The 27,160-nt window shown below is 42.7% G+C and overlaps 1 long non-coding RNA gene across 32 annotated transcripts in view; it reads right to left on the bottom strand.

Annotated features, from left to right (window-relative positions):
* The window catches only part of LOC105064761 (putative serine protease 47), a 90,521-nt gene that overhangs the window by 20,240 nt on the left and 43,121 nt on the right, over positions 1 to 27,160 (bottom strand). For 23 of the 32 annotated variants that reach the window (XR_012511280.1, XR_012511269.1, XR_012511266.1 and 20 more), the window contains 7 exons: positions 26,748 to 26,982; positions 24,244 to 24,567; positions 23,010 to 23,123; positions 22,548 to 22,791; positions 22,279 to 22,417; positions 4,467 to 4,641; positions 3,764 to 3,956 (listed from right to left, as the gene is read on the bottom strand). This is a non-coding gene — a long non-coding RNA (putative serine protease 47). Of the gene's footprint in view, positions 1 to 3,763; positions 3,957 to 4,466; positions 4,642 to 22,278; positions 22,418 to 22,547; positions 22,792 to 23,009; positions 23,124 to 24,210; positions 24,568 to 26,747; positions 26,983 to 27,160 lie in introns of all 32 variants that reach the window. The other 9 variants (XR_012511215.1, XR_012511227.1, XR_012511255.1 and 6 more) reach the window with 9 other exon arrangements.

The raw sequence follows: 27,160 nt of genomic DNA on the forward strand, positions 1-27,160 counted from the left end.
CCCACTCCTGCCACTGCTGCCCCCACCCGCTTACCACACCACGCCAGCCTCCTGGGAGCACACTGACCTAAAGACATGGGTGCACTGAACCTGGGGCAGCAGAGGCCACTCCCAGGTCAGGCCATGGGGAAGATGGGAGCAAATGACTGGCTCCCAAGGGGCAGCCCTCCTCCTCCCACCACTGCTACCTCTACCTTCGTCCCAAGCCCCCTGACCACATGAGCCCAAGTTCTTACTAAAGTGGGTAGAGATGGAACATATCTCAACATAATAAAAGCTATTTATGACAAACTTACAGCCAGCATAACACTCCTCAGCAAAAAGCTGAAAGTCTTTCCGCTAAAATTGGGAACAAGACAAGGATGGCCTCTCTCATCACTTCTATTCAACATAGAAAGTAGTGGAAGTCCTAGCCACAGCAATTAGACAACAGAAGGAAATATAAAGGGATCTAAATTGGAAGAGAAGAGGTAACATTGTCATTATATGTGGATGACATGAAACTATATATAGAAAACCCTAAAGCCTCTGCATAAAAACAACTAGAGCTAATCGAACAACTCAGCCAGGCAGCAGAAGACAGTATCAACATAAAGAAATCAGTGGCATTTCTTTACACGAAAGTAATAATCCCTTTTAAAACCGCATCCAAAAAATAAAATACTTAAGAATACATCTGGCCCAGGAAGTGAAAGAATTCTTATGTGGAGACCCACAAAACCCTGACTAAGGAAATGAAAGAGGACTTAAAGAAATGGAAAGACATCCCGTGTTCTTGCACTGGAAGAATCCATAATGTCAAAATGGCCACGCTGCCCAAAGCGACCTACAGACTTAATGCTATCCCTATCACATTACCCAGGACATTTTTTCACAGAACTACAACAAACCATCCTAAAATTTATATGGAATCACAGAAGACCTGAAGTTACCAAAGCATTATTGAAGAAAAAGAACGAAGCTGGAGGAATAACCCTCCCAGGCTTCAGACAATACTACAGAGTTATAATCAAAACAGCACGTTATTGGTACAAAAACAGACATATGGGATCAATGGAACAGGATAGAAAGTCCAGAAATAAACCCACACACGTGTGGTCAATTAACCCATGATGAAGGAGGCAAGAACACACAGTGGAGGAAAGACAGTCTCTTCAATAAGTGGTGCTGGGAAAGCCAGACAGCTACCTGTAAAAGACTGACATTAGAACATTCTCCAACATCATGTACAAAAGTAAACTCAAAATGGATTAAAGACCTCAATGTACAACCAGATACTGTAAAACTCCTAGGGGAAAACAAAGGCACAACACTCGTGGACATACATTAATGCAGTGTATTTTTTAAACCAGCTCCTGGACTACTGGAAATAAAAGCAAAAATAAGCAAGTGGGATCTAATTAAACTCAGACTTCTGTACAACTAAGGATACCATCCACGAAACGAAAAGACAACCTACAGAATGGGAGAAAACCTTTGCAAATGATGTGACTGACAGGAGACCAATTTTCAAAACATACGAACAGCTCATACACCTTCATAGCAAAGAAACAAGCAACCCAATCCAAAAATGGGCAGAAGACCTAAACAAACAATTCGCCACAGAAGACATTCAAATGGCCAATAGGGCACATGAAAAAAAATGCTCAGCATCACTCATTGTCAGAGAAATGCAGATCAAAACTACAATGCGATATCACCTTACACCAGCCAGAATGGCCACCATTGAGAAGTCTACAAGTGACAGATGCTGAAGAGGGGGTGGAGAAAAGGGAACCCTTCGACACTGTGGGTGTGAGTGTAGATTGGTGCAGCCACATTGGAGGACAGTATGGAGGTTCCTTAAAAAAATGAAAACAGACCTACCACATTATCCAGCAATCCCACTCCTGGGAACATATCCAGAGAAAAATAAAATTCAATAACACACATGCACCCCAATGTTCACAGCAGCACTATTTACGACAGCCAAGACATGGAAACAACCCAAATGTCCATCGACAGATGCCTAGATAAAGAAACCGTGGTACATATATACAATGGAACACTACTCAGCCATAAAACCATGCCACTTGCAGCAACATGGATGGACCTGAAGACTGTCATTCTAAGTGAAGTGGGCCGGAAAGAGAAAGAAAAATGCCATATGTTATTATTTATATGAGGAATCAAAACAATTATAACAATAATAATAAGGCTACAAATGGACTAGTTTTCATTTTGATTTCTTCAATATGTGTAAGCACATCTGACTGTCCTTTATGATCGTATTACCATATTCTGTTGATTCTTATTTTGAGTTGGCTTTAGTCCTTTGATAAATATGCAAGTTGAAAAACCTAATCTCTTCTTAGAAATGGTAAGTAGTACATTTATGTAAACTAAAAAAAAAAAAGTGCAGTATACTGTATATACATATCTATATGCAATATAACGTGTATGTGCAGTTGCACTGTAATAATTCTACCTAATAAAACTGGAAAAGTTGGGGGGGCGGTGAGGGAACAGACATCGGATCAAGGGAACAGAATATAGGGTCCAGAGAGAAAACCCACAAACTTCTGGTCAATTCATCTTCGATAAACAAGGCAGGAACAACATAGAGTGGAGTAAAGACAGTCTCTTCAGCAAATGACACAGGGGAAACGGGACAGCTGCATGGAAATCAATGAAATTAGGAGACTCCCTCACACCGTGCACAAAAATAAATTCAAAATCGCTTTAGGACTTAAACATAAGACAAGACATTACACGCCTCTTTCAAGAACACATACGCAAAACATCTGACACACACGTCAGCAACACTCTCCTAGGGCAGTCCACCCCAGCAAACAGACATGAAGGCACAGATACACAAACCAATGGGACCAAACTGAATTCATCAGCTTTTGCACAGCAAAGGAAACCATAAGCAACACAAAAGGACAACCTATGAGATGGGAGAAAATATTCGCAAAAGATGAGACTGACAAGGGGTTAATTTCCAGAATATATAAACAGCTCATACAACTGAATAACCAAACATCAACCCAATCCAAAAATGGTCAGAACTAAACACACCTTTCTCCAGTGAAGACATACAAATGGTCAACAGGCATATGAAAAAAAATCCTCAGTATCACTACTTATCAGAGAAATGCAAATCAAAACTACAACGAAGTACATCACCTCGCACCAGTCAGAAAGGCTGTCATTCAAAAGTCCACAAAGGAGAAATGCTGGAGAGGCTGCGGAGAAAAGGAAGCCTCTGACACTGCTGCTGGGAATGCAGTTTGGTGCAGCCATTGTGGGAAACAGTAGGGGCATTCCTCAAAAGACTAAAAATAGACTTCTCAAAAGCTTTTGATCTTGGTGGCAGGGTGACCAGCTCCCAAAGGCCCAGGCCTCACCCCTTATTCTGCCTCAGGTCAACTGTGACACAGAAGGTCCAGGGTGGCCTCCACCGGCCAGGCTGGTCCACCTACACAGGAAGGCCACAACCTGAGGGCCAGTGGGAGGTGCTCCCTGGCTGTATGGCGGCCTCTCACCTCCAGAAGTTGCACCCGCTTTCCCAAACCCGGGTATAAGTGGCAGCAAAGACTACTAATGAGGGGGCTGGGGCACCACGAACCAGGGCGGGGGACCGGACCCGCCTCAGGGTCCTAACAAGACATGCGGCCTGGATCTCACCCACACACCCCTCCCTGTGCGTCTCCCCAGCTGCACAGCCCAGGCCTCACCCGTAGGCTCCCTGACCTGCACGCCCCCACCAGCGCCCCCTTACCTGCTGGGTGAAGGCAGCAGAGGCCACAGAAAGAGGCGGCCCAGATCCGAGGCCGTGTTCCTCCATGGGTAGCTGGTCCAGGAGAACCGGGCTCCTGCCCAGTTTCCACTGCTCTGGGTGGGCTCAGACGTCCAGGCTTGCATGCCTGCCCCGCCTCTGCTGGACCACAGAGGGGAAGCTCAGGCTGGGGTTCCTGCAGTGTGGGACAAGGAGAGTGGGGCTGGGTGGGGCCGGGCGGGGAGGGCTGGTGGGGAGGGGCGACCCTGTGGCCCACCCCTCCAGGTCCCCACCAACCCTAATGCCCCCACCAGCCATCGACTGGGTCCTGATACTCAACCAGTACCACCACGGGCCCTGGACCAGACCACACCCCCAGCCGCACCCCCCTGATTGCAGTGCCCCACCCAGTGACTGCCTCCCCACCTCTGGCCAGGCCTGGTCCCTGACCTGGACCCCCAAGACAAAGCTCCTTCTCCTTACATTGAGGTCCCTGCCCTCACACTCCCCACACACCAAACTGACCCCTCATGCCCCACCCGGGGTCCCCTCCACCATCTCAAGATGGTCCCCCTCACCTTTCACCCTGGGACTACCGCCCACCCCTCAGTGGGGTCCCCTCACTCCCAGCAGCCCTTCACCTCTCAGCCTTTCCCCCCTCACCCCGAGTGCACCCCTAACCCAAGCTGACCCTCTCACCCCTCACCCCGCGCGGGCAGGGCAGTCCAGCTCCAATCACCATGGTGACAGCCACCAAACAAGGATCCTGAGCGTGTGCGCGGTGCGCAGTCAGCTGTCCCAGGCTTAGGGCGCGGGCAGGCGGGGCTGGAGGCAGCTGCAATTCCTCAGCTTGCAAAGCACTTCTCCCTGTCAGCCTGCTCCTGAGAGGCAGGCGTGGGGCGGTTTAGGGGACTTGGCAGTGGCAACAGCAGGATTGGGGCTGCCACACGCTATAGTAGGTATCTGCTCCCATTTCTCGCGTCACCGCTGCAGCCCCCAAACACTGAATGCACAGTGCCCACCCCTCAGGAGCAGCATGACCTTAGGACAAGCCTCCAGGGAACCTGGGGCAGCAGAGGCCACCACCAGGCCAGGCCCCTGGGAAGATGGGAGCAAACCCACAGGGAGGCACAGGGCAGCCCCCTTCTCCCGCCACTGAAGCTGCCGCCTCTGTCTTCCTCGCTCCCTAACCAAACTTCACAGGCCTCCAGAGAGCAGGCTGACCTATACATGTGAGTCCTGCAAACCTGGGGCAGCAGAGGCTGCCCCTAGGCCAGGCCACAGGGAAATGGCACTAAATCCAAGGGCTTGCAGGGGGAAGCCACCCTCCCACCACCCCCGTCCCCTGACCACACCATGTCAGCCTCCTAGGAGGTGACTCACCTAAAGATGAGGGTCCAGTGAACCTGGGGCAGCAGAGGCCGCACCCAGCCCCGGCCACAGGGGAGATGGGAGCAAATGACTGGCTCCCGAGGGGCAGCCCCTCTCCTCCCACTGCCGCCGTTACCTCTGCTACCATTATCCTAGCCCCCTGAACACACTGAGCCCATGGTCTTACCAAAGTGGGTATACAGGAAACATATCTCAACATAATAAAAGCTATTTATAATAAACCCACAGCCAGCATAATACTCTACCAAAATACTCAACCAAGAAAAGCTGAAAACCTTGCCACTAAAATCTGGAACAAGACAAAGATGCCCACTCTCACTACTTCTATTCAATGTAGTATTGGAAGTCCTAGCCAGAGCAATAAGACAACAATAAGAACAACAACAAAAAAGAAATAAAAGGGATCTAAATTGGAAGAGAAGAGGTAAAACTGTCATATGTGTGGATGACATGATACTATATATAGAAAACCCTAAAGGCTCCAAACAAAAATGACTAGAGCTAATAAAACAATTCAGCAAGGTAGCAGGACACAACATCAACATACAGAGACCAGTGACATTCCTTACACGAAAGAAATAATTCCTTTTAAAACTGCATTCAAAAAAAATAAAATACTTAGGAATAAATCTGGCCCAGGAAGTGAAAGACATAGGCAGAGACCTACAAACCACTAACTAAGGAAATTAAAGAAGACCTAAAGAAATGGAAAGCTACCCCATGTTCTTGCACTGGAAAAATTAATATGGTTAAAACGGCCATACTACTCGAAGCATTCTACAGATTTAATGTGATCCCTATCAAACCACCCAGGACATTTTTCACAGAATTAGAACAAATCATCCTAAAATTTATATGGATCACAAAAGACCCAGAATTACCAAAGCATAACTGAAGAAAAAGAATAAAGCTGGAGGAATAACCCTCCCAGACTTCAACAACACTACACAGCTACAATCAGAACAGCATGTACTGGTACAAAAACAGACCTACAGGATCCATGGAACAGAATAGAGAGCCCAGAAGTAAACCCACAAACTTCTGGTCAATTAATCTTTGACGAAGGAAGCAAGAATATACAATGGAGTAAAGACAGTCTCTTCAGCAAATGGTGTAGGGAAAACTGGACAGCAGCATGTAAGTAAATGAAGTTAGAATACTTCCTCCCACCTTACACAGAAATAAATTCAAAATGGCTTAAAGACTTAAACATGTAGACAACACTATAAACCTCTTAGAAGAAAACAAAGGCAAAACATTACCTCACATACTTCTCAGTAATCTTCTCCTAGGGCACTCTACTCAAGCAACAGAAACAAAAGCACAAATAAACAAACAAATGGGACCTAACTGAGCTTATTTACAAGCTTTTGCACAGCAAAGGAAACCATAAGCAAAACAAAACGACAAACTACAGAATGGGAGAAAACATTTGTAAATGATTCAACTGACAAAGACTTAATTTCCAGATTATATAATCAGCTCATAAAGCTTAATAACAAAAAACAAAGAATCCAATCCAACAATGGGCAGAAGATCTAAAAAAGCATTTCTCCAATGAAGACATACGAATGACCAATAGGCACATGAAAAAATGCTCAGTATCACTAATTATCAGAGAAATGCAAATCAAAACTACAATGAGGTATCTCCTCACATCAGTCAGAATGTCCATCACTTAAAAGTTCATGAAGATAAATGCTGGAGAGGGTGTGGAGAAAAGGGAACCCTCTTACACTGCTGGTGGGAATGTAGTTTGGTGTAGCCATTATGGGAAACAGTATGGAAATTCCTCAAAAAACTAAAAATAGACTTACCCTATGATCCAGCAATTCCATTTCTGCTATATATCCAGAGGGAACTCAAATACAAAAAGATACCTGCACCATCATATACAATAGCCAAGACATGGAAGCAACTTAACTGAATTTTCAGCAACAGATGACTGGATATAGATGTGGTATATTTATCCAATGGAATACTGCTCTGCCATAAAAAGGGATAAAATAATGCCATTTGCAGCAACATGGTTTGACCTAGAGATCATCATTCTAATTGAAGTGAGCCAGAAACAGAAAGAAAAATACTGTATGGTATCAGTTGTATGTGCAATCTAAAAAAAAGACACTATGAACTCACCTACAAAACAGAAGCAGAGTTGCAGAGTTAGTAAACAATCTTACACTTACCAGGGAAAGGGGTGGGGGGAGGATAAATGTGGAAGTTTGAGATTTACAAATGTTAGTCACAGAAACCTACGTTCAGTATCTGATAATAACCTCTAATGGAAAAGCCACTACAGCCACCAACTGAGGAAGCAAGAGAAGAAAGGTGAGTGAGCTATCCTGGGCTATAGCCCAGTACTCCTAAAGTCCTGGGCCCGCTGCTGCACTGCCCCCCGACCACACGGCGCCCTCCTCCCAGGAGCAGATTGACGTGAAGATATGCGTCCTGCCAACCTGCGGCAGCACAGCCCGCCCCCAGGAGAGATGGGAGGAAGTCCACCTGCCCCATGGGGGCAGCCCCCCTCCCCGCCGCCTCCTAACCGCACCGCCACTGCTTCCTGGGAGCCCACTGTCCTGGAAACCAGTGTCCCAGGAACCTGGGGCAGCTGCAAGGAGAGGCGCGCTACCCCTGGTGAGCTGGGCGATTTGCCCCCATCTCCCCTGCGGCATGGCCTGGGCTCAGCCTCTGCTGCCCCAGGTTCCCGGGACTCAAGTTACAGGTCATCCTGCTCCAGGAAGGCAGGCGCCCTGCCGTCAGAGGGCTACTGAAGTGATGGCGGGATTGGGGCTGCCCCGTGCAAGTGCGGGGATTTGCTCCCATTTCTCGCTGTCGCTGCTGCCGCCCCCGCACACTGACCACACCGAGCCTGCCTCCCAGGAGCAGACTGACCTGTCACCTGTGACCCGCGAACCTGGGGGAGCAGAGGCAGCCCTCAGGCCATGGGGGAGATGGGAGCAAATCCACAGGATCCCAGGGACAGACCCCTCTCCCCGCTGTTGCAGATGATGATGCCGCCCCCGCCCCCGCCCCCACCCCCAGATAGCAAGCGTCTGCCTCCCAGGGGCAGGCTGACCACCAGACGTGCACCCTGTGAACATGGGGAAGCAGAGGCCGCCCCAGTCCAGGCCGCGGGGAAATAGGGAAGAAAATCCAGGGGCTTGCACAGGGCAGCCCTCATGCCACCATGGCCACCGCCGGGACCCGCGACAGCAACGCATCCTCCTCCCAGGAGCTGGCCGTGGCCTGAAGGCCAGTCGGAGATGCTCCCTGGCCGTCCAGAGCCCTCACCTCCCGGAGCTTCACCTGCTTTCCCAAACCCGGGTGTAAGAGGCAGTGAAGACGCGGCGTTCAGGGATGACTAATGTGGGGAGGCGGGGGGGGGACACCACGAACCAGGACAGCGGCCCCTGACCCGCCTCAGGGTCCTAACGGGGCGCGTGGCCTGGGCCTCACCTCCGCACCCCTCCCTGTGCGCCTCCCCAACGGCACAGCCCAGGCCTCACCCGCTGGCTCCCCGACCTGCGCGCCCCCACCAGCGCCCCCTTACCTGCCTGGCGGCGGGAGCAGAAGTGAAGGCACGAGGCGGCCCAGACCCCAGGCCGCGTTCCTCCTCGGGGAGTTGGTCCAGGAGCACTCGGCTCCCACCCAGCTTCCCACGCTTTGGGCGCGCTCCTCCCCCTCCCGCCCGCAGCGCGGATGCTTGGCTGCGGCTCCTGCAGTAGGGACGCTGCCAGTGGGGCCGGGCGCTGGGGCGGCAGGGCGGCGGGGCTGGCCAACCTGGTGGACCAGGCCGGCTGGGTCCCCAACCCCAACGCCCCCACCCTGCCACCCACAGGGTTCGGGCACCCAACTAGAACCACCACAGGAAGCTAATAAAGTTCCAATAACGAACACCAAATAAATGAAGATCTATCAATTGTCAGGCAAAGAATTCAGAATAGGTGTCCACTTACAGAAGTTTAGTGAACTACAAGAACACACAGGCAGACAGCTAAATAAATCAGGAAAACAATGCATAAATAAAATGAGACATTCAACAAAGTAATTTTAAAAAACTACAAAGAACTATATGTAGAGTTACGTATATAACTATAGAATTTAACAAAGCAAGAAAAAGTAAACCATAGAAAGTATATTTAAAGCAATAATGGCTCAAAACTTATTGGGGAGAGAAATGGACATCTAGACCTATGAGGCCCAAATAGCTTGAACCCAGATGGGCCTACATCAAGACCTCTTACAATTAAACTGTCAAAAGTAAAAGACAAGGAAAAAAATTTGAAAGCAACAAGGAAAAACATGAGAAACAACATGTGAAGAGACCCCGTAAGACTATCAGTGGATTTCTCAAGGGAAACATTTTAGGCCAGGGGTGATATATTCAACACATTGAAAGAAAAAAATAGTGAACCAAGAATTTTACACCTGGCAAAGCAGTCCTTCAGAAATGAAAAAGTAACAAAGCCCTTGTCATTCTAAAACCATTAAAACTGAAGGAGTTTATCACAACCAGACCTGCCTTACAAAAAATGCTGAGATTTCTTTGTGTGGAGGTAAAAAGATGGTAATAAAATTTGTGAAAACGTAAGAAAGGATAAAACTTACTGTCAATAGTAAATACATATTCAAAATCAGAATCTGTAATATAGTAATGGTGATGTGCAATTCACTTACAACTCGTCTAAAAGCTAAAAACCAAACATAGTAAAACATTCATAACTACAATGTTATTAGTTATAAAATATAAAATAATTGTAACATCAATAATTAAAATGTGAGAACAAGAAGAAATAAAAGTATAAAGTTTAGTAATGCTATTGAAAAGTTAGGTTTTCATCAATTCAAAATAGAGTGTTATAATTTTAAGATATTTTATGTAATAATTAGGGGAAAACCTGTAGTAATTAAACAAAAGAAGATGATACATCAGTCAAACAACGTTAATACCAAAAAACATCAGAAGACAAAAAAGCAATAGAATACAAAATAAGTAACAATACATTTGCAAAGCAGCCAGAAATCATTTAACAAAATGACAGTAGAATGTCCTTATCTATCAATAATTCTTTTAAATGTAAATAGATTAATTGTTTCAATCAAAAGTCATAAAATAGCTGAACGGATTAAAGAAAAAAACAAGTTTTAATGATACACTCCCCATGAGAACTTGCTTTAGCCTTAAAGACATGCATAGAGTGAAAGGAAGGAAAAGATATTTTAATTAAATGACACCTCAAGAAAAGTGGAAGTAGCTATACTTAAATCAAACAAAATATATTTTAAACAAAAATGATATGAAGAGAGATGGTCACTGAATAATAACAAAGAGGTCAATCCATGAAGAAGGTATCACACTTGTACGTATTTATGCACCTAACGCTGAAGTGCTCCAACATATGCAGCAGAACTAATGGAGCTAAAAGGAGAAATAACAGCAAAACAGTACCAGCTAAGAACTCTAATACCCCACCCTCAGCAACGGACAGATCATCTGGACAGGTAATCAGTGAGAAAACAGCAGATTTCAACCAAAAAGACATATAAAGAACTTTCTATCTGACAATGGCAGAATATAAATTCTTCTTAAGCAAAATGAAACATTATCTATGACAGACCATACACTGGGTCACAAAACAACTCTTAGCAAATTCAAGAGGGTTGAAATCATACTAAGTATCTTCTCTGACTACAATGGTATGAAAGTAGAAATAAATATCTTAAGGAATTAAAAAAAGAAAAAAAACTGAGTCAAAAGTAAGGGAAGGAAGGAAATAATAAAAATTAGAGCACAAATAAGTGAAATAGAGAACAGGAAAACAATTTTAAAAGATTAACAAAACGAATAGATTCTTAAAAAGTTAAACAAAATTGACAAATCTTTAGCTAGACTAAACTAGCCAAGGAAAAAAGAGAGAGGGCCCAAATCATTTTAAATGAAGGAGATATTTCAACTGATACCATAAACATAAAAAGGATAATAAGAAGCTACTTTGAACAATGATATTCTGGACAACCTAGAAGAAGTGGAAAAATTCTTAGAAATACACATTTCAAAACTGAATCAGGAAGAAATACAGCATCTATCTGGCTAAATACTAGCAAGCAGACTGAATCAGTGATCAGAAATCTCCCAACGAAGGAAAGCCCAGGACCAAGTGATTTCACATTTTTTTATTTTACAAAACATTAAAAGAAAAAGTTAATGTCAACTCTTCGCAAAAAAGCCCAGAGGAGAGAAGACTCCAAAACTCATTCTACAAGGTCAGCATTTCCCTGATAGCAAAGCCAGAAAAGGCCATTACCAGCAAGGTAAACACAGGCCAATATTCCTGATGATGGTAGATGCAAAAATTATCAATAAAATAGAGAAAAAATGTGATGATGAATATATATATGTTCATTTATAACTGAAAAATTGCGCTCTACACTGGAATATGACACAACATAGTAAAATGATTGTAAATCAATAAAAAATGTTAAAAAAATTATCAATAAAATACTTTCAAATCAAATTCAGCAGCACATTAAAAAGATCACTTACCATGATCACGTGAGATTTATCCCAGAGAATCCAGGATGGTTCAACATATGCAAATCAATTTTGTGATAAATTACATTAATAAAATGAATTTAAAAATCGTATAATCATCTCAATAGATGCAGAAAAAGTAGCTGACAAAATTCAAAATCTGTTTAAATAAGCACTTTCAACAAACTAGGTATTGAAGGAACACACCTAACTACAATAAAGGCCATAGTGATAAGTCTACAGCTAACATCATACTTAATGGTGAAAAGTTGAAATCTCTTCTTCTAAAATCAGGAAAAAGACAAACATGTCCATTCTCACCACTCCTATTCAACACAGTACTTGAAGTTCCAGCTAGATCAATCAAGAAAGAAGAAATAAGCCCCAGAATTGGAAAGGAAGAAGTTGTAAATTGCCTGTATTTGCAGAGGGCATAATTTAATATATAGAAAACCCTAAAGACCTACCAAGAAACTTAAATCTAATCAACAAATTTAGTAAAGTTGCAGGATACAAAATTAACATTCAAAAATCAGTAGCATTCCCATACACTAACAGTGAATTATCTGAAAAACAAATAAAGAAAACAATTTCATTTATATTAGCATCAAAACAAACAAAAAGACTCAAGAACAAATTGAATCAAGGAGGTGAAATCTCTCTACACTGAAAACTATAAGACATTGATGAAATAAATGGAAAAAGACACAGATATATGCAAAAGTATTCTATGTTCATGGATTAGAAGAATTAGAGGAGTTTTAAAATGTTTATTCTGCCAAAAGTAATCTGTAGAGTCAGTGCAAACCCTATCAAGGTTCTAAAGACATCTTTACATCCTAAAATGTATATGGAACTACAAAGACCTCAAATGGTTAAAGCAACCCTGGGAAAGGATGAAGTAGAAGACATCACATTTCCTGATTCCAGGCTATTTTACAAAAATATAGTGATCAAAACAGTATGGTACTGGCATGAAAACAGACATAGTCCAATGGAACAAAATTGAAAGCCTAGAACTAAATCCATGCATACAGCCAACTAATATTTGACAAGGGAGCCAATAATACTCAATGGAGAAAAGACAGTATCTTCAATAATTGGTGTTGGGAAAAGTGGATATTTACATGCAAAGGAGTAATACTAGACTGATATCTTATACCACGACCAAAACTTAACTTGAAATGGGTTAAAACATGTAAATGTAAGATCACAAGTCCTAGAGGAAAACAGAAGAGAACAAGCTCCTTGACATGGGTTGTGGCAATTTTTTGGATGTGACACCTAAAGCATAAGCAACAAAATTTAAAATAAACAAGTAACACTATGTCAACTGAAAAAAACTCTACACAACACAACAAAAAATCAATGAAATGAAAAGACAAAATATGGGATGGGAAATATGTGCAAACCATGTATCTCATAAGGGGTTAATATCTAAAATATATAAAGAACTCATCATACAAATCAATACCAAAACATCACAAATAATCCAGTTTAAAAATGGACAAAGGACCCACAAAGGTATTTTTCTAAAGGAGTAATATGAATAGCTGACAGGTACACAAAAAATGTGCTCAACATCACTAATCGTTAGAGAAAGGCAAATTAAAACCACAGTGAGATATCACTTCATACCTGTTGAAATGGCTAGTGTCAAAAAGACATGAGATAACAAATGCTGGTGAGAACTTGAAAAAAAAAAGGAACTGCTGTGCACTGGTGGTGGGACCATATACCAGCACAACCACTATGGAAAATAGTATAAAAGTTCCTCAAAAAATTAAAAATAGAACAACCATATGATCTGGTTATTCCACTTCTGGAGTATGTATCTGAAGGAAATGAAAACACTATGTCAAAGAGATATCTGTACCCCGATGTTTATTGTAGCATTACTTACCAGAGCCAAGACATGGAAATGACCTAAGTGTCCATCAAAAGATGAAAGAATGAAGAAGTGGTGATATCCATCTATGTATCTATCATCTATCTATCTATCTATCTACCTAATGGAATATTAATCAACCATCAAAAAGGAGGAAATCCTGCATTTGTGACAACTTGGATGGACCTTGAGAGCACTGTGATAAGTGAAATAGGTCAGACAGAAAATGACAAATACTGCATTAATTTTCTTACATGTGGAATCTAAAACAAATGAATTAACTCATTAAAAAAAAAAAAAAAAAAAGAGATCATACTTGTGGTTACCAGAGGCCATGTGTGAAGGAAAGGAAGAAATGAATGAACTTGGTTAAAAATAAACTTTCAGTTATAAGATGAATAAGAACTAGGAATGTAATTTACAACATGATGAGTATAGTTAACACTTTTGTGTGGTATGTATGAAAGTTTTTAAGATCATAAATTCTGAGTTCTCATCAAAAGGAAAATTATTTTTTTTCTTCTTTGTATCTATATGAGATGAAGGACATTAAATTTGCTGTGTTATTCCATGATACATGTAAGTCAAATCATTATGTTGTAGATCTTAAGTTTATATAGTGGTGTTTGCCAATTATACCTCAATAAAACTGGGGGAAATATTTACATCAAAAAAAGAGTGAAAAGAAGCAACAAATTTGGAGTACAAAGATTTCAAACTCAGAATAAATAAAGAATTCTCATAAATCCATAAGAAAAGGACATCCAATCCAATAGAAAAAATGGCAGATGTCTATTAGTCATTGCCTTAATAATATTGCACAACAAGCAGGTGTCAGACCTCAGTGGCACACAAGAATAAGTGCTTATTTCTCACTCATGTCTGCGGGTCAGCTGGGGCAACTCTACACTATGTGTTTCATTCTAGGGTCCAAGCTGGTAAATAGTATAAAGAATGGCTACTTGGAGTTTTTAATCTCATGGCTTGGCCAAATGCTCTAGTGGGCCAGCCCAGACACACAAGCACACTTCAAGTTGTTATTCACATTACTTTCATTTATATACCACTGGCCAAAACAAATGGCTGACCAAGCCCACCAGCTAGAGGAAGTAAACCACACCCCTTCCAGCAGAATGCTGTACTCATCTAACAAGGACATCTGTAACAATATTACAGGGGAGTAAAAAAATCAGTCAGCTACATACAAGAAAAGGAATTTTACAAATTAACAAATCAAATGATGAGGAAATACATGAAAATTTGCTCAAAACCATTAGCATCAGGAAAGAGGAAATTCAAAATCAAAATAAAGTATCAACTTACATCTATTAATTTAGCAAAAAATGAAAAGTTCAATGCCAACTGCTGGCAAGGATGAAGAACAATGGAAATTCTTGTAAAGTTTTTCAACGTTAGGAAAGCAAATTGTCTTTATCTACTGAAGTTCAGGGGGCACATATTCTACATTCCAGCAGTTATACCTCTGGGTATAGAAAGTCTTGGCACATATCCCTATAAACATATACTGTAAGAAATGTTATAGTTGTGTTTATGTCATACACACACACAAACACAAAGCAAACCAGAAATACTGGGAACACACGAGGTGCTCATCATGGAAGAATAGGTGGATGGATAAATACACTATGGAAGATTCATACAACATTCCATTCAGGAAGTGAAAATGGAAAACTACTTCTACATATTCCAACATGGATGTAACTCACTAAGATAATGCTGAATAATGAAGTGATAAAATAACATAATTTCCAGCTACAGTTAAAAGATAGAAAAGTAAAGAGTCCATCATTTAGGAATATATGAAGTGAAGTGTTTCACATATTTTTTTTTACACACGGAGTAAAATATAATAAGATATATATGATACTGAATACATAGAGCAATTCTTAGTCTAGAGGTAAGAAACACAAAAACCAAGTGGGAACTGAAACACAATCAGGGAGAGGCACGTGGTGGATGTGTGGGGATGTTCATTTTCATTGATCAGGGGTATACATGCCTATCACCACTGCTATTATTGATACATTTATTTGTATCTTGTGTGTATATATGTCATAAATCTTCATTTGTGTCTTATAATTTAAAATATATAAATAATATGAAATAGTGATTAAGGATGTCTAATTCATTTGTCCCTTTAAAGGAAACCTAAAAGTTATTTTTTAAAGAGTTCTTTTGAATTCGTTTCTATTTTTACAAATTATTCCATGTAAAATCAAATAGAAGTAGATTGAAATAGAAATATACATTGAAATAAAATATAAATAGAAATATACTGATTGAAATGGAAACATACATCTAATACACTAATAATTAGAGTTAAAATTCCACTCATAAATAATCTAATGCAAGTATCAACTCAATTCATTATGTATTTCAAGTGACATGCTTCAATTCTGTAATTTAAGGAGTCCTGGTTATTCCTCTGTGCCCATTGCCACAGTCCCTGGTTACAGCCACCTCTTCCTTTCTTTGATGGGCTTTGATTTCTTTAATGGGCTCTGGGCTTTAATTTAGGCCAGATGTGTCCTTCTATCCTTTCCCAGCAGATCTTTAGTCCCGTGGGTAAGTTGCTTCTCTTGTGTGAACTACGTTTCCAGAGGCCTCAATGCTCCTTAATGGGCTTGTAGGACCAGTCATTTCATAAGAGGGCAGCAAGCCCATTAGGGAAGGAGAATCGTTCCTAGTGCTGGATTGAGGGTCGAAATTTATAGTCTGTTTTACAGGTCACAGATTCATCATCCCATACACACACTATCCTCTCTCCCAGAGTTTGATTATCCTCCAGGGCATTTCGCTCAGAGCTTCAGTCTTCCAAAGTGCACCCGTCACATCAGGCCTTGGTCTATCAGCTTCAAACCAAAATCTTGTGAGGTTTATCTAGCGTTTCCTTTTTATTCTTACTGTGTAATTACTATAAATAAACTTTCATGTGGAAAAGAAAATAATTAATGGTATAGTATTCATTGCTAAGAAAGGAAAAAAAATCTTCAAACAACACATTGGACATGCTTGTAGATGAATACCAGGCAAGCCAGAGACCAAAAAGTACTTCCAGAAAATTTCTTTCAGCATAGCTTTATATTGAAAAGAGTGAGCAATGCAAAAGTGCATTTGCTTTGCTGTGCTCAAACTTTCTTTGAAGATTTATTGTTATATAAATGAACTGGAAGTTCTTGAACATGTAAGATCTCATGAAAATGCATTAATGAACATACATGCAAAACTGTTTAAGTGAGAGTCACATTATACATTTCTAAGTTGCTCCAGGTCAACTTTTCCACTGAAACAGCAACTGGATCTTGAAAATTTGTCCAAAGATTAGTAGAGGAATAAAGCTAATTCTGTACCCTAAAGAGAAAAAACAAAGGTGCTCGTCTACTAGGAATGTTGTGAGGGACCAATAAGCACATAGCCTGTTTTATCATATTGATATTTTTAGTGATCAGCCATCATCAAGGAATCTACAATGGTTTTTCTTCTAATTAGTGAAAGTGACTACCTTTCCCTAAGCACATTCTAGAGTTTTCTCTTAGGATTCAACTAATCAGTCACAGTGCTGTGACTGTCACCCTGTCCTCAGTGTTCTCAGGAACAATATCCCACACATCCTTGGATAGAGAAGACTACAGAATGCGGTTGGGGGAAACAGTCTCTTTAGAAAAATGGTTCTGAACTTCAGTCCTGTGCTTAAAGAGGGGACACTAAGAGAGATTACAAATCCATGTTCTTCAAGTTTGACTAGCAGAGGATAAGGTCAATTTAAATTTCCCCTTGGTGGGAAGTGCACATTTAGGGAAAGCACAAATACTAAAACTGGAAAGATACATTAGCATGGCCCCTGAGCAGGATGCACACATATTCATGAAGCGATCCAGCATCAGACCTAAAATCATAAAAACTCCTACAATAAAACTTAAGCATAAACAACTTGACTTCAGTCCTGATGATGATATTTAATGTAAAACACTGCAAAGCAAAGGCAACAAAAGCAAAAATAAACAGCTGGGGTTACATCAAACTAAAAGGCTTCTGTACAGCAAAGGAGACCATCAGCAAAATAAAAGCAACCTACTGAATGGGAGAAATGATTGGCAAATCCTATTTCTGACAAGGAGTGAATATTCAAAATACATAAAGAACTCATGCAACTTCATAGGGAAAACAAGCAATCTGATTTACAAATTGATGGAAAATCTGAATACCCATTTTTCCAAAAGAGACATGCAGACAGCTAACAGGGACGTGAAAAGGGACAAAACATCACTATCATCAGAGAAATGCAAATCAGAACCACAATGAGAGATCACCTCACACATGTCAGAACGGCTGTCAGCAAAACAACAAGAAATAATAAGACTTGGCAAGGATGTGGAGAAAAGGGAACCCTGGTGCACTATTCATAGGAATGTAAATTCGTGTAGCCATGATGGAAATATGGAGAGTTCTTAAAAAATTAAAATAGATCCATGGGATCCAGCAATTCCACTTCTGAGTATTTGTCCAAAGGACATAAAAACACTATGAAGTGATAACTGCACCGCATGTTCATTGCAGCATTATTGACAATAGCCGAGATACGAAAATAACCTGAGTGTCCATCAGTGGATGAATGGATAACAAATGTGATTCTCACACAAACACACACACACACACAGAGGAATATTATTCAGCCATAATAATTCAGCCACTTTCCCAAACCCACATATGAGCTGCAGCAAGAAAGACGCAGGATTCAGTGATTACCAATCTGGGGGAGGGGGGGACCCCAACCAGAGCAGTGGCCTGGGACCTGCCTCAGGGTCCGCATGGGGACACGGGGCCTGGACCTCACCTAAGCACCACTCCCTGTGCGCCTCCCCAGCTGCACAGCCCAGGCCTCACCCGCCGGCTCCCTGACCTGCGCGCCCCCACCAGCGCCCCCTTAACTGCCCGGCAGCGGCAGCAGAAGCGACAGCAAGTGGAGGCCCAGACCCCAGGCCGCGTTCCTCCTCCGGGAGCTGGTCCAGGAGCTCCCGGCTCCCACCCAGCGTCCACATTCTCTGGGCGCGCTCCTGCGTCCTATGACAAAGGAGGCAAAAATATACAATGGAGAAGAGACAGTCTCTTCAACAAATGGTGCTGGGAAACTGGACAGCTGCCTCTAGATCAATGAAGTTAGAATACCCCTTCACGCCCTACACAGAAATAAATTGAAAATGGCTTAAAGACAAACATGGAGACAAGACACTATACACCACTTGGAAGAAAACATAGGCAAAACATTACCCGACATACATCTCAGCAATGTTCTCCCAGGGCAGTCTACCCCAGCAATAGAAATAAAAGCACAAATAAACAAGTGGGACCTAAGTGAACTTATAAGCTTTTGCATAGTAAAGGAAACCATAAGCAAAACAAAATGACACCCTGTGGAATGGGAGAAAATATGTGTAAATGTTTGACTGACAAAGGCTTAATTTCCCAAATATATAAACAGCTCATAAAATTTAATAACAAAAAACAAACAACCAAAAATGGCAGAAGATCTAAACAAGCATTTCTCCAATGAATACTACAAATGCACAATAGGCACTTGAAAAAACGCTCAGTATCACTAATTATCAAAAGAAATGGAAATCAAAACTACAAAACACCAGTCAGAATGCACATCACTCAAAAGTTCATGAATGATAAATGCTGGAGAGGGTGTGGAGGAAAGGGAACCCTCTTACCCCACTGGTGGGAAGGTAGTTTGGTGTAGCCATTATGGAAAACAGTAAGGAAATTCCTCAAAAAACTGAAAATAGATTACCCTATGATACAGCAATCCCACTCTTGGACATATATCCACATGAAACTCTAATTCAAAGAGATACATGCACCCCAGTGTTCATAGCAGCACTATTTACAATAGTCAGGACATGGAAGCAACCATCCATCGACATATCAATGGGTAAAGAAAATGCTGTATACGTACACAATGGAATATTACTCAGGCATAACATGGAATGAAATAATGCCATTTACAGCAACATAGATGGACCTAGAGATTATCATACTAAGTAAATTAACTCAGACAAAGACAAATATCATATGATATCACTTATATCTGGAATCTAAAAGAATAACACAAATAAACTCATTTGCAATACAGAAAGAGACTCAGAGATGTAGAAAACAAACACGGTTATCGGGGAGAAGGCAGAGGGAGGGTTAAATTGGCAGTTACACATAGGTGGTGTTACTAGACACAAGATAGAAATCTTAGGCACAGTGTTCTGTCAGAGAAATATTCTTATGCTCAGAGGGTCATGCATCTGCTAAATATTTAATAGATTTGTAAAAAGCTGTTTTCTTAGGTTTCTTTAAGCTTGTCTATAACCACTGTTCTAAGACAAAATAGAGAATCCCTTTCACTATGCATGTAAAGTCTTCCTTCTGTGTCAGGGACACATAAATACATATGGCTGTTGCTACTAGTTATGTGAAAGAAACTTTAAACTTTAGTCAGAGTGTTCCTGCACTCTGGAAAGGAAGTTACACTCAGTAAGTGAGGCAGGCAGTCAACTGATAAAAGGACGTGTAGAAGTAGTGTTTGTTAGGGAACTTAGACATTTTTCTGCACCTTGTATTCTAACACTTCATAGATGAGGAAGCCTGCCCAGATGCATGTAAACCCTTGTTCCCATGTAGATAGATAGATAGATGATAGATAGATAATCATACTTCTTAAACGATCTATAAAAGTAGTTTTAGACACAGTGTTTCTTTCAGTGACAGAAAGTTACACACAATAAGTGAGGCGAGGATTAAGTAGTGTAACAGACCTGTAGAGTTAGGTTTTCTCAGCCTACTTGGAAGCTGAGTCATATCAAAACCTTTTAACAGTGAATGGATGTAAAGGCCTTTCATAGTATGTATAAAAAGTCCCGTTGAAATGTTGATTATATACAGATGTTGTCTTGAGCCCCATGATAGAAATGGGAGACAGTGTTCTTTCAGAGCTATATGGCTGTACAGAATGAGTCATGCACCTGTAAATTAAGAAATCTCTGGACACTCCTTTCCAAGGCTTCTGTACGCTTTGCTATACATGGTGTTCTAAGAAGCAGAGAATGAGAGCGTCCTTCTCTCTGCATGAAAAGTCTTGTTTCCACACTAGGTATATATAAAGAGATACAGATGTATAGCTGCTGTAACTAACCATATGAAAGAACATTTAGGCACAAGGTTCTTTCAGGGAGAAGCTGTACCCAGTAAGTGATGCATGTAGTTTTAACAGTGAATGGAGACGAAAGTCTTCCTGTGTGAACGTAAAACAAGATAGACAGAAAACTTAGACACAACGAAAGTCTTCCTGTGTGAACGTAAAACAACAAGATAGACAGAAAACTTAGACACAACGTTCTTTTGGAGAAACACTGTTACACATAGTCATCCCCGAGGTGAATCACTTAACATTATTTATAGAATCTGATTTTACAGACGTCTCCAAGCTTTGCCATATGCAGTGTTCTTACGGACAATAGGTGTGAGCTCCATCACTCTGCATGCGAGGTCTGTCTTTCATGCTACATAGACAGGCACACCTGTTGTAACTAACTGTAGGAAAGAAATTTTAGGTGCAGTGTTCTTGTAGTGAATGAATCAAATAACCAGCGAGTGATACACACAGTCGAGTGAGTGAAGGACCGGCGGCTGTAGGTCTTCTCCTGCTACATAGAGGCTATGCTACATCCAGGTTGTTAAGCAGCCTTGGATGACAAAGCCCTTCATCTGCATGTAAAAAACTGTACCTGGATTAGATATGTGGCCTTAGTGGGACTTTACAGAACAAGTCTGGACATGGCGTTCCTTCAGCAGAGCTAGTGTCAGTGAGTGATGCTGGTAGTGACGTGTTTGGCAGACTTGTCCAACTACTGCTTCTCGGGTTTCCTGGAAGCTGAGTCAGAGCCAGGTTTTAACGGTGAAGATAAGCAAGAGCCTCTCAGGAAAGTCTTGCTTGAATGTACCTTATACACACATGCTGTCACTAGCTATGCAGTAAAAGTACAGGCACAGTGTCCTTTCAGAGAGACGCTGTTGTATCCAGAGTGTCTCGCATGCAGTGAGTATTTAAACAGATTTATAGAAGCTGTTTTCCTGGGTTTCTTCACACTGCTATTCTGTGTTCTAACAAAAAATAGGTGAGAGCACCTTCCAACCTGCATCTAAAATCTTACTCCCATATTAGATACAAATAGCTGTCCTTAGTGTCTCCATGACACAGACCTTAGGCAGAGTTTTCTTTCAGTGGAAGGAAGTTTGCCCAGTGAGTGAAGCATGAGGTGAGTGAATAAAGGGCCTGTGGCAGCATTTCTTTCCTTGCTACGCAGGCGCGTCCCGCTGCCCAGGGCTCTAACAGCCCTGACATGAGCAAGCCTTTCCATGTGCGTGTAAAGCCGTGCTATCACATTCAGTGTAAGTACAGAGTTGCTAATAGTCCATGAATGTAGGTTTAGACAGTCTCCTTTTGGTGAAAAAAAGGACAAAAATGCGCAGGCTGACAGCGAGTGGTTCAACAGGCCTGTGGGATCACTGATGCCCACGCTGCCTGGGCGCTGGCTCACGCCTAGAACTCTGCCCCTGGGTGGGCGGCAGGGACGGTCTGAGTCCGTGTAAACTCCCGCTCCTGTGTTCCTTATACTTAGAGGTTCTTACCTGCTGGCTTGCAGAAATCCTAGGCACAGAGTCCTTCCAGAGAACTACTGTTAACTCCAGAGTCATGAGGTAGCGAATCTTTTAACAGATTTAAATGCTGTTTTCTCAGGTTTCTTTAAGCTTCCCCGTAGCCAGGGTCCTAAAAGGAAGTAGACGAGGGGCCTTTCAGCCTGTATGGGGACGCGTGTAGTTTTTCATATTTATACACAGATGTGTGCAAACTAACAAGCTTGTGTATATCTAATAAGGGAATGAGCTTTTACACATACATGAGGAAGTTTCTCACTTGGGGGCTGGCTGAGCACAGCGAAGAGGTTTCTCTGTAGCAGGAAGAGCTCTGCTGCTCAAGGTCCTCTGTTCAGTTGAGCGTGTACATCACTCACTGGATATAAGCTCCATTCACTGGAAGAGCACGGAGCCTACCATTTCCTTCATAGCGCTGCTAACAGCTGTCTGTCTCTAACACGGAATCAGGACCTTACGTGCAGGGCGAAAGGAGCATTCATCTCTTGCCTGTAAGAAAATGGTTTATACCAAAGCTTGAAGAAGTATCAGAAATAAGCTTCTGTGAATCTGTTAAATGACTTACTACGTGCATGACTCTCTGTGTATGAAAATGTTTCTCAGAAAGAACAATGTGCCAGTGATTTCTATCCTGTGTCTAGTAACAGAATCTCTCTATATGAAATATGGGAATAAAACATTGAGGCACTTGGAAAGCTTTCACATACCTTCCCTCTTAAAACCAAGGTGTGAATCATCTTTCAGGTGGCCTTGGAAACTCGTTCTGCGGGTCTGATGCAGCGTTCACTGCCAGCTTCACTCACTGCGGGTACTTCCTGCCACTGAAAAGTCACAAAGTCAACACCCTCTTGCAGAGTAATAACAAGCGCAATGCATAACTAATAATACAACAAGCTGTTACATGCCTGTGAGAGGGATTTATTGTCCTTGAGCTGTTAGAACACTGGGTGCAGGGCAGCTTCTAAGTAGCAAGAAAAGCGCTACTTACAGGTTCTTTATTCAACTGACTACACGCACCACCCTCTGGGAATAACTTGCGCTCACTGGGAGAAATCTCTCCTAAAATGTCTTTCACACAGCTAGTAAAAACAGCTACAAACGCGTAATATGGAAGCAAGATTCCCCATACAGGCTGAACGGTTGCCTCCTCTACTTCCGTTCAGGACACTGGCTGTAGGGAAGTAAAGGAACTTGAGAAAACAGCATTTAAATCTGTTAAAAGATTCGCTACCTGATGACTCTCTGGATTTAACAATAGTTCTCTGGAAGGACTCTGTGCCTAAGATTCCTACAAGCCAGCATGTAGGAGCCTCCAACTGGACGCTGAGTCATACTGAGAGTGGTAACAGTGCATGGGTGCTGAAGCCTTTCTGACTGCGTGTCACACGGTTTCCACATTCTCTGTGTGTGCAAGTTCTTAGCAGCTACGTGGAGGGCATCGTGAACTCAGAGTTCTTTCACAGAAATGCTGTTATGCCCAGAGAGTCGTACATATAGTGAATCTCTTAACAGGTTTCTAGAAACTGTTTTCTCAAGTTTCTTCAAGCTTCACTATACCCAGGAAACATGTGAGATCCTTTCACTCTGTGTAACTTTTGCTTCCACATTAGAGTTTCTGAGCTCTTGCTCCTAGCTATATGAAAGGAACTTCAGACGCGCGTTCTTTCAGTGAACTGACATTATGCCCGAGGAGAGGTGCATGATGCCAACTGCATAAGGACCTGGATCAGCATTGCCTCTCCTGCTCCTCAGAAGCTTCCCTGTACCCCATGTCTGAGAGCCCACAGGTGAGAAAGTCTTCCCCTAGTGGAAATTCTTGCCCCCATATTAGGTATATACAGACTTGGTTAAAACTAAACTAAAGACATTTTAGACATAGTGCCCTTTCAGGAGAAAAAAGGCACCTACGGTGTGAGGCTCATGGTGAACTGTTGAACAGACCTGCCAAAGTGCTGTTCCTCAGGCCACTTGGATGCTGAGTCACATTGAGACGTTTAACACTGAATGGATGAGAAAGACTTTCCAAGTCCTCTCCCCATGTTCCCAACATACAGATGTTCTTACTGACTACGCGGTAGGAATCTGAAGCTCAGAGTTCTTTCACAGAAACGTTGATAGATTCAGAGTCATGCATGTAGTAAAAAATTTAACTATTTTCTCAGGTTTCTTCAAGCTTTGTTATACCCAGTGTTCTGACAGGAAATACAAAGGACATTTTTTCACTTTGCATGCAAAGTCTTCTGTGTTGGAAGCTGTTGTCACCACCTATAGGAGAGAAATTGTAGACATAATGTTCTTACAATGAAGAAAGTCATGCTCAGTGAGGGATGTATGTAGTCCAGTGAATACGGGCCCTGTAATCTTTCTCTAATCAGAAGCTTAGTTACAGCCTGTGTTCTAAAGGCCATGGGTGAGAAAGCCTTTTTTCTGCACGTAAAAATTTGTTCCTGTATCACACACATATAGACTTACTAGTACTCTATGGAAGAAAGTTTAGACGATTCTGTCAGTCACAAAAAGTTAGACTGTGAATGAAGCTAGCAGTGCATAGATTAACAGCCCTGGACGGTTCATTTTCTCTGGCTGCTTGGGTGCTTAGCCATACCTGATGTGTTATCAGTGAATGGATGGGAAAGCCTTTTCCAGGGCATGTAAAATCCTGTTCCTAGATTTTCAATATTTAGATGTTCTTGCTGGCTACATAATAGAAATCTCAAGCTCAGAGTTTTTTTTCACAGAAATATTGTTATTTCCAGAGTTTAAAGCATGGACTAAATCATTTAACAGGTGGAAAGAAGCTGTTTTCTCAGAATTCTGAAAGGTTCCCTTGTCTACCTCACCATGCCCAGTGCCCTTACGGGGAACAGATGAGACCGCCTTCCGCACGGCTTCGAAGCCTTGCTTTCATGGTGAGCAGAGCGCTGCTGTCACCAGCTGGGATGCAGGACCTCTTAGGCACAGTGTCTTTCAGGGGAAGCGTTGCACCCAGTGAGTGACGCACACAGCTAACTAAATGAAAGACCTGAGGCAGCAGAGCTCTTGCTAATGAGAAGTTGTTACAACCAATGGTTTCACAGCCAATAAATGACAAAGCCAATCCCTCCTCATTTAAAAGAATGTCCCCACATTAGATATATGGAGACTTTTGAATAGCACTAGGAAAGAATGTTTAGACACTGTTCTTTCCTTGAAAAAAGTGACATGCAGTGAGTGAAGCTTGTGGTGAGTAGTGCAAGGGACGTGTAGAACTGCTGATTCCCAGGCTACTTGGATGCTGGATCACAGCCAGTGTTTTAAGAGTGAATGTTTAGCAAATGCTTTCCTAGTGCTGTAATAGAGAACAAATCTGACTCTACATTGGATCTGTTCCTTTAATTTTAACCAGTGTGCCTGCCCTGTTTTCCAGGTTTAGTCTTCCCAGCTCTGGACATTTTGTGAAACAATGTTGCCTTTAGCCTGAAGTCTACAGGAGAGCCTATTCTCGGGGCTCTGACCTTTATGCATGGTAGCTCTTCTGCACTTACATTGAGAGAGCAAGTTGCAAACCTCAGAATAAGCTTTGTTTTGTTGGAGGTTTACAAGGACAGCATCACCTGACCCACATGGATGGCTGAAAGAACAAAGAATGCCTGCAGCAAGAAGTTTGCAACAACCAACCACACCCTCTCCCCTGTTTTGTGAATAACATGAGCCTGTATTCTGACTGGAGCAGGATGGCTATCCAAGACATTATTCTGTCATCCTCTGGGTCTGCCGGCCTTTGCAAATAAACTCACTATTCCTTGCCCAAACACCTCGGCTGTCGTGCGGCGAGCAGAACGAGTTCCGATTGGGTAACTCTCCCCTGTTTGTTGCAGCATCAACAAAGCTGATCCCAGTGGAGTCCCTTCTATCCTGAAAGGGGCAGCAGTTAATTCTGATGGGAATAGACACTTTACAGATACGAGTCTGCCCACAGGACCTCAGCCAGCATCTCTAAACAATGTTGAAACCACCAATACAGGGTCGCACATGGTATCACCTCAGACCAAGGGACCCACTTTATGTCAAAAAGAGCAGGAGTGGGCAACACGGCCAGGGGACCCACTGGGTCTGATCACATGATCTGGCACCAAGCAGCTGTTAGGACCACACCTCCACCAATGATCCAGTGTCAGCCCAGGATGAGCTGCCCTCCCCAAGGAAGCTGTGTGTATTCACGTCAGTCACATGTATGCAGCACTCCATCACCGACAGAACTCAGGGCAGAGGAGCAGAAAGGTGAAAGGAGGCCCTACCCTGACCGAGCGACCCACGTGAGGCCCTGGTGCTTCCTGTCCCTGCAGCCTCCGCTTCCCACCCTGGTTGAAAAAGGTGAGAACACTTCTACCAGGGCACATGGCACTCCAGCTGCTATCCGAGCCCTCTGGGATCTGCAGGTCAGCACCTGGACAGGGATGACTCACCGCGAGGCCTGGGAGGAGGGAGACTCGGTGTCGACAGGGAGGGCAGGGAAGGGTGCGGTCTCGGGCTCTGCGTGGCCTTCTCTTGCTGCTCTCCGGCCCTGTGTTGGTTGCGTGGAAAAGTACAGCAGGCAAGACCCAAGAAGGGGATGCTGGCCTCTCCGGGATGAAGGTCAGGGTCATACATCCAGGCAAGACACTGAGACCAGCGGAGGCGCCAAATGAGGGTTAGGGGAACCTACAAAAGACAGAACAGGAGGGGACAATGAGTCCTTAGACAGATAAACCATTGTAAGTTTATCCCAGGAAGTGAGACCCCCCGGGGCGCTGGAGTTGTTGCTCCCAGTGCACACCTGAGAAGTAGATGTGAACGGCGCCTCCAGGACCACCCTCCAGGATCCCAGAGCACATCCCTG

Source organism: Camelus bactrianus, chromosome 2 (assembly GCF_048773025.1).
Source record: "Camelus bactrianus isolate YW-2024 breed Bactrian camel chromosome 2, ASM4877302v1, whole genome shotgun sequence".
In the NCBI taxonomy this organism is placed as follows: Eukaryota; Metazoa; Chordata; class Mammalia; order Artiodactyla; family Camelidae; genus Camelus; species Camelus bactrianus.